The 5526-nt window shown below is 38.8% G+C and overlaps 1 pseudogene; it reads left to right on the forward strand.

Moving 5' to 3' along the window:
- The first annotated feature begins 3739 nt into the window (after nucleotides 1-3739).
- On the forward strand, nucleotides 3740-4510 carry LOC102835677 (annotated as a pseudogene).
- The last annotated feature ends 1016 nt before the right edge of the window (nucleotides 4511-5526 follow it).

Consider the following 5526-nt stretch of genomic DNA (forward strand, 5'->3'; position numbering starts at 1 on the left):
ATATTGTTGTAGTAGAATTTATTACATACTCCAATATTTTGGTGATATTCTAACTAGTTTCATCTGTATATTGTCAGGGAGCTGTCAGAATTTAAGCCAGATTCTGAAGAGGATGTAGATCTAGGGATACCGTTGCTGATAACAAATGGATCTTGACTGAAAGTAGAGAGTACCAGAATGATGTTTACTTGTGCTTTATTACTACGCAAAGACATTCAACTACATGGATCATAGCAAACTAAGGATAACATTGCGAAGGATGATCATTCCAGAACACATAATTGTGCTCATGAGGAGTTTGTACGTTGAAGAAGAGACAGTCATTGGAACAGGGAGATACTGTATGAATTAAAATCAGAAATAGTGTATACCAGGGTTTTATAGCCTTTCACCATACTTGTTAAAGAGCATGACATCAGAATTGGAGGAAGACTTGTTAACAATCTGTGATATGCAGATGACATAACCTTGCATGCTGGAAGCATAGATAATTTGAAATACTTAACAATGAATATAAAAAACTAGAATGCATTGCACCTCAGTGTAAAGAGCAAAAATCCTCATAACTGGACCAATAAATAACATGATAAATGCAGAAAAGATTGAAGTTGTCAAAGACCACTTTGTTTGGATTTACAGTCCATGCACATGGAAGTATCAGTCAATAAATCAAAGGACATCTCATTAGGCAAATCTGCCACACAAGATGTCTTTAAAATGTTCAAGAGCAAAGATGTCAGTTTGAGGACTAAGGTTCCCCTGACCAAGTCCATGGTAATTTCAGTTGTCTCATATGCATGTGAAAGTTGGACAATGAATAAGGAATGTCATAGTAAAATCGATGCATTTGAATTATGGTATTGATGAAGAATATGGAAAGTACTATGGATGACCAGAAGAACAAACAAATCTGTCTTGGAAGAAGTACAGTGTGAATGCACCTTAGAAGTGAAGATGGGTCTCTCAGATGAGAGACTTTGTCTCTCATACTTTGGATATACTGTCAAGAGGGACCTGTCTCTGGAGAAGGATATCATGTTTGGTAAAGTAGAAGGTGAGTGAAAAAGAGGAAGACTCCCAACAAGCTGGATTGACAATGTGGCAACAACAATGGACTTAAATATAGCAGCAATTGTGAGGATGGTACAGGAGGGGGAAGTTTTGCTGTTCTGTTATGCATAGGGTTGCTATGGGTCAGAACCAACTTAACAACATTTAACAACAACAACTGAGTTGTAGTGGTTACCGTCAATACAGGCAGCCCCCTGAGTTACATGAAATTGATTCCTAAGTATGTCTTTAGGCAAATTTGTAGGCAAATAAGAACCTACAAATTTTGTTATTTGTTAGGTACCATTGAGTCGGTGCCTACTCAGAGAGATCCTATGCACAAAAGAACAAAACACTGCCCAATCCTGGGCCAATCTCACAACCATTGCTATGTTGGAACCCATTGATGCTGCCACTGTGCCAATCCTTCTTGTTGTGGGTCTTCCTCTTTTTCTCCAGCCCTCCACTTTACCAAAACATGGTATCCTTCTCCACTGTGACTGGTCCCTCCTGACAATATGTCCGAAATATGAAAGATGAAGTCTGGCCATCCTGGCTTCCAAAGAGCACTTTGGCTGTACTTTTTCCAACACAGATCTATTTCTTCTTTTGGCAGTGCATGGCACTTTCAATATTCTCCTTCAACACCATAACTCAAACGCATCAATTCTTCTACGGTCTTCCTTATTCACTGTCCAGCTTTCGCATGCATATGAGGTTATTGAAAATACCATAGCTTGCGTCAGGTGCACCTTAGTCATCAAACTGAAATCTTTGTTCGTCAACACTTTAAAGAAGTCTTGTGGAACAGATTTGCCCAATGCAATATGTTGTTTGTTTTTTGACTGCTGCTTCTATGAGCATTGATGGTTAATCCAAGCAAAAATTATGGTGGCAGTGGTGGTTATGGGCCATGGAGTCTGTTCATAGTGACCTGCATAGGGTTTCTGAGGCTGTATATGGGAGCAGAAAGCCTCATCATTCTCCTGCAGAACGGCTGGTAGTTTTGAATTGCTGACCTTGAGATTAGCAGCCTGACTCATAACCACTACGCTTCAAGTATATGTTGTTGTTGTTGTTAAGTGCCATTGAGTTGGTTCTGATCCATAGTGACTCTGTGTATGGTTTCCAAGGAGTGGCTGATGAGCCTGAACCACCGACCTTGCAGTCTGATGCCACACCAGGTTTCCACAAATATATAGTGCTTATTTAACATTTGGAGTCCTGGTGTGGTGTTGCAGGTTAATGTGGTGGACTGCAAGGCCAGTTTGAACAGCAAGGTTAGTGGGTCAAGCTCATCAGCTGCTCCTTGGAATCCCTATACAAGGTCACTATGAGTTGGAACCGACTCTATGGTACCTAACAACAACATTTAATTTTTGGTGCAAGGAAGGGCTCAAAGCCTTTTCCATAATTTAAAAGCTGAATGTGCAGTGTGGGAAGATGACTGTAATGAAGAATTTATTATGAGTAGGGATTGGTTCAAATGTTTCAAAGTGAGGGCAGATTTATATATCATTAAAGGATAAATTGGAGTGTCTATAAATCAGACATTCATAGTCTGGGAGCTACCTGCCAATAGAATAGAAATGCAGTTCCTAGTGCAGAATTTGCTTAGGTGGACTCTGAAGTTACAGGTTACTAAAAGCCATAAAAGAAACAATTTACAACCCTAGTGAGGGTTTGAGGGTTTGATATTTAAGCTACTGTGAAAAGTAAATTGCCTGGCAAGTGCTTTTCCCTAATAAACAATCATGTACACAATACATTCACTCCTCACTAATTGAAATGGTTAGGTTCCATAGCCTTTATGTGAAAATCAGCATTATGAAAAAATAGATGATGACCACATCAGATCACAAAATGGAGGATGACTGCATCATCAAGTAACTGCCAAATTCCATGATCAGGTTAAGTGCCAAACCACTGAGAATCATGGTCCAGTCAAGTTGATATATAACTTTAACCATGACTGGGAAAGACTCTCACCTCACACCTCAACATTGTTTACTGCCAGGCATCTGTAATTAATGAGCAAAATAGTTGTATAGTAGTTTGTTTTTTTGTGTGTTGTTGTGTTTTTTTTTTTACAATTGTCATAAATGTGAAATCCTGTATAACAAAACTGTCACATGTGGTGAGTCGGTATTGTGTTTAAATGCTTTCATTTACAAATTCACTATCTCAGTTATGTTAGGTATTAGCCTGATTTTGTAGTAAAGAGAGAAACCAGTTTATACAAGTGGCTGTGATAGCTCTAGCACCTTCAAAGACATGCAAGAAGATAGGAGCTGAGATGGATTCGAATCCAGATCAGATTTCTGCTCTTCCTGCCAATTTTTCCCTGCAGAAGTTCTCATTTATTTAATCAGGTTATATTAACAAATTGTATCTAGTTCATTAAAATGAGAATTTATTTGATGAACAATATGGCATCAGGATTATATAAAGAGTCTTTAACAACTTGAGATATGAAAAATTAGATGACTTGAAGCACTTATTGATGAACATAAATAAAATGAAAATCCTTCACCTACACCAATATATATCAAAATAAGTGAAAAATAAAAAAGAATGAAGTTGTCAAGGATTTTATTTTTTGGATCAATCAATGCCCAAAAATGCATCAATCAAGAAATCAAATGGCGCTCTTTTTCATGGTGCCACAGAGGCCATCCGCTGCTTCATCATGAAGCTGAGCATCTCCTTCCCAGCCACTGACTGCCAAAAATTCATTGAAGTGGACGATCAATGCAAACTTTATACCTTTTATGAGAAAAGAAATGGCCACAGAAGTTGCCCCTGACTCTCTGGGCGATGAGTGGCAGAGTTATGTTGTCCACATCAGTTGTGGGAATGACAAGCAAGGTTTTCCCATGCAGCAGCAGGGTATATTGATCCATGGCTGCATCCACCTACTTCTGAGTAATGTGAATTCCTATTACAGACCAAGGAGAACTGGAGAAAGCAAGCACAAATCTGTAAGGGGTTACATTGTGGATGTCAACCTGAGTTGAGTGTTCTCAACTTGGTTATTGTAAAAAAAAAAAAAAAGAAGAAGAAGAGAAAGCTATCCCAGGACTGATGGATACAACTGTGCCTCATTACCTGGGGTCCAAAAGACCTCGCAGGATCTGGAAAACTTTGCAATCTCTGTAGAGAAGATGATGTCCACCAGTATGTTGTGAGAAAGCCACTGAACAAAGAAGGCAAGAAACCCAGGACCAAAGTGCCCAAGATTCAACGTCTTATTACTCCATATGTCCTGCAACACAAACGTTGGCATATTGCTCTGAAGAAAAAGCACACTAAGAAAAATGAGGAGACTGCGGAATATGCCAAGCTTTTGACTAAGAAAATGAAGGAGGTCAAAGAAAAATGCCAGGAACAGATTGCCAAGAGATGGAGGCTGTCCTCTCTGAGAGCTTCTACCTCTAAGTCTGAGTCCAGTCAAAAATAAAATAGATTTCTATGTGTGACAAATAAATACGCTCTTATTAAATCTCCTTTAAAAAAAAAAAAAAGAAAGAAATCAAATGACATATTGTATGAAGTAAATCTGCAAAGCTCCTCTTTAAAGTATTAAAAAAGTAAACATGTCACTTTGGTGACTAAGGTGAACTTGACCCAAAGCATTGTATTTGTGTAAGGGTTAATGTTATGTGTTAAGTTGGGTCGACTGTGTTTCTCAGTGGTTTGGCAAATACTATGTAATTGCTTTTCGTTTTGTGATCTGATATGAGTTCGTTGAAAGAGGGGGCTCTAGTATACAAATGGATATTCTAGCAATGCTTGCTCATACTCGGGACTCTGCACTTTTTTTTGTCACCTGACGAGAAGATTCTTGGCATGTAAGCCTTCATAGAGAATTTGGATTTGTCAGCTCCTGCAGCCCTATGAGCCAGCAGAGGCCTCAAGCCTGCCTGCCACATGACCTGCAGGTTTCAAGTTCATTGTCTCCTGAAACCACATGAGCCAGCAGAAGCCTTCAGCCTACAATCTGACTGTCAAATTTAAGTCTTGCCACCCCTACAAGTTTATGTCATTTTCTTTGAAGTAAACTTCTCTGTCTACTCACACACTTCCTGGTTTTATTCCTCAAGAGACTCTAGATTAAAAAAGTATTTTCAATTGTTTCATATGCATGTAAAAGCTGAATAATGAAAAAGGAAGATAAAAGAAGAATGGACACATTTGAATAGTGATGTTGGACTGCCCAAGGAATGAAGAAATCTGTCTTAGAGGTGGTATAGCCAGATTGTTCCTTATCACAAAGATGGTGAGGCTCTCACTTAAATTGGACACATCATCAGGAGAGTTTAGTCACTGGAGAAAGACATTATATATGAGAAAGTAGAGGGTTTGTGAAAAATAAGGGAGACTTCAGTAAAGTTGATTGGCATAGTGGCCGTAACAGTAGCTCAAACAGCTAAGATTGTGAGGGGCAATTTTCATTCTGTTATACATAAGGTCACT

This window comes from Chrysochloris asiatica, unplaced genomic scaffold, assembly GCF_000296735.1.
Source record: "Chrysochloris asiatica unplaced genomic scaffold, ChrAsi1.0 scaffold00043, whole genome shotgun sequence".
In the NCBI taxonomy this organism is placed as follows: Eukaryota; Metazoa; Chordata; class Mammalia; order Afrosoricida; family Chrysochloridae; genus Chrysochloris; species Chrysochloris asiatica.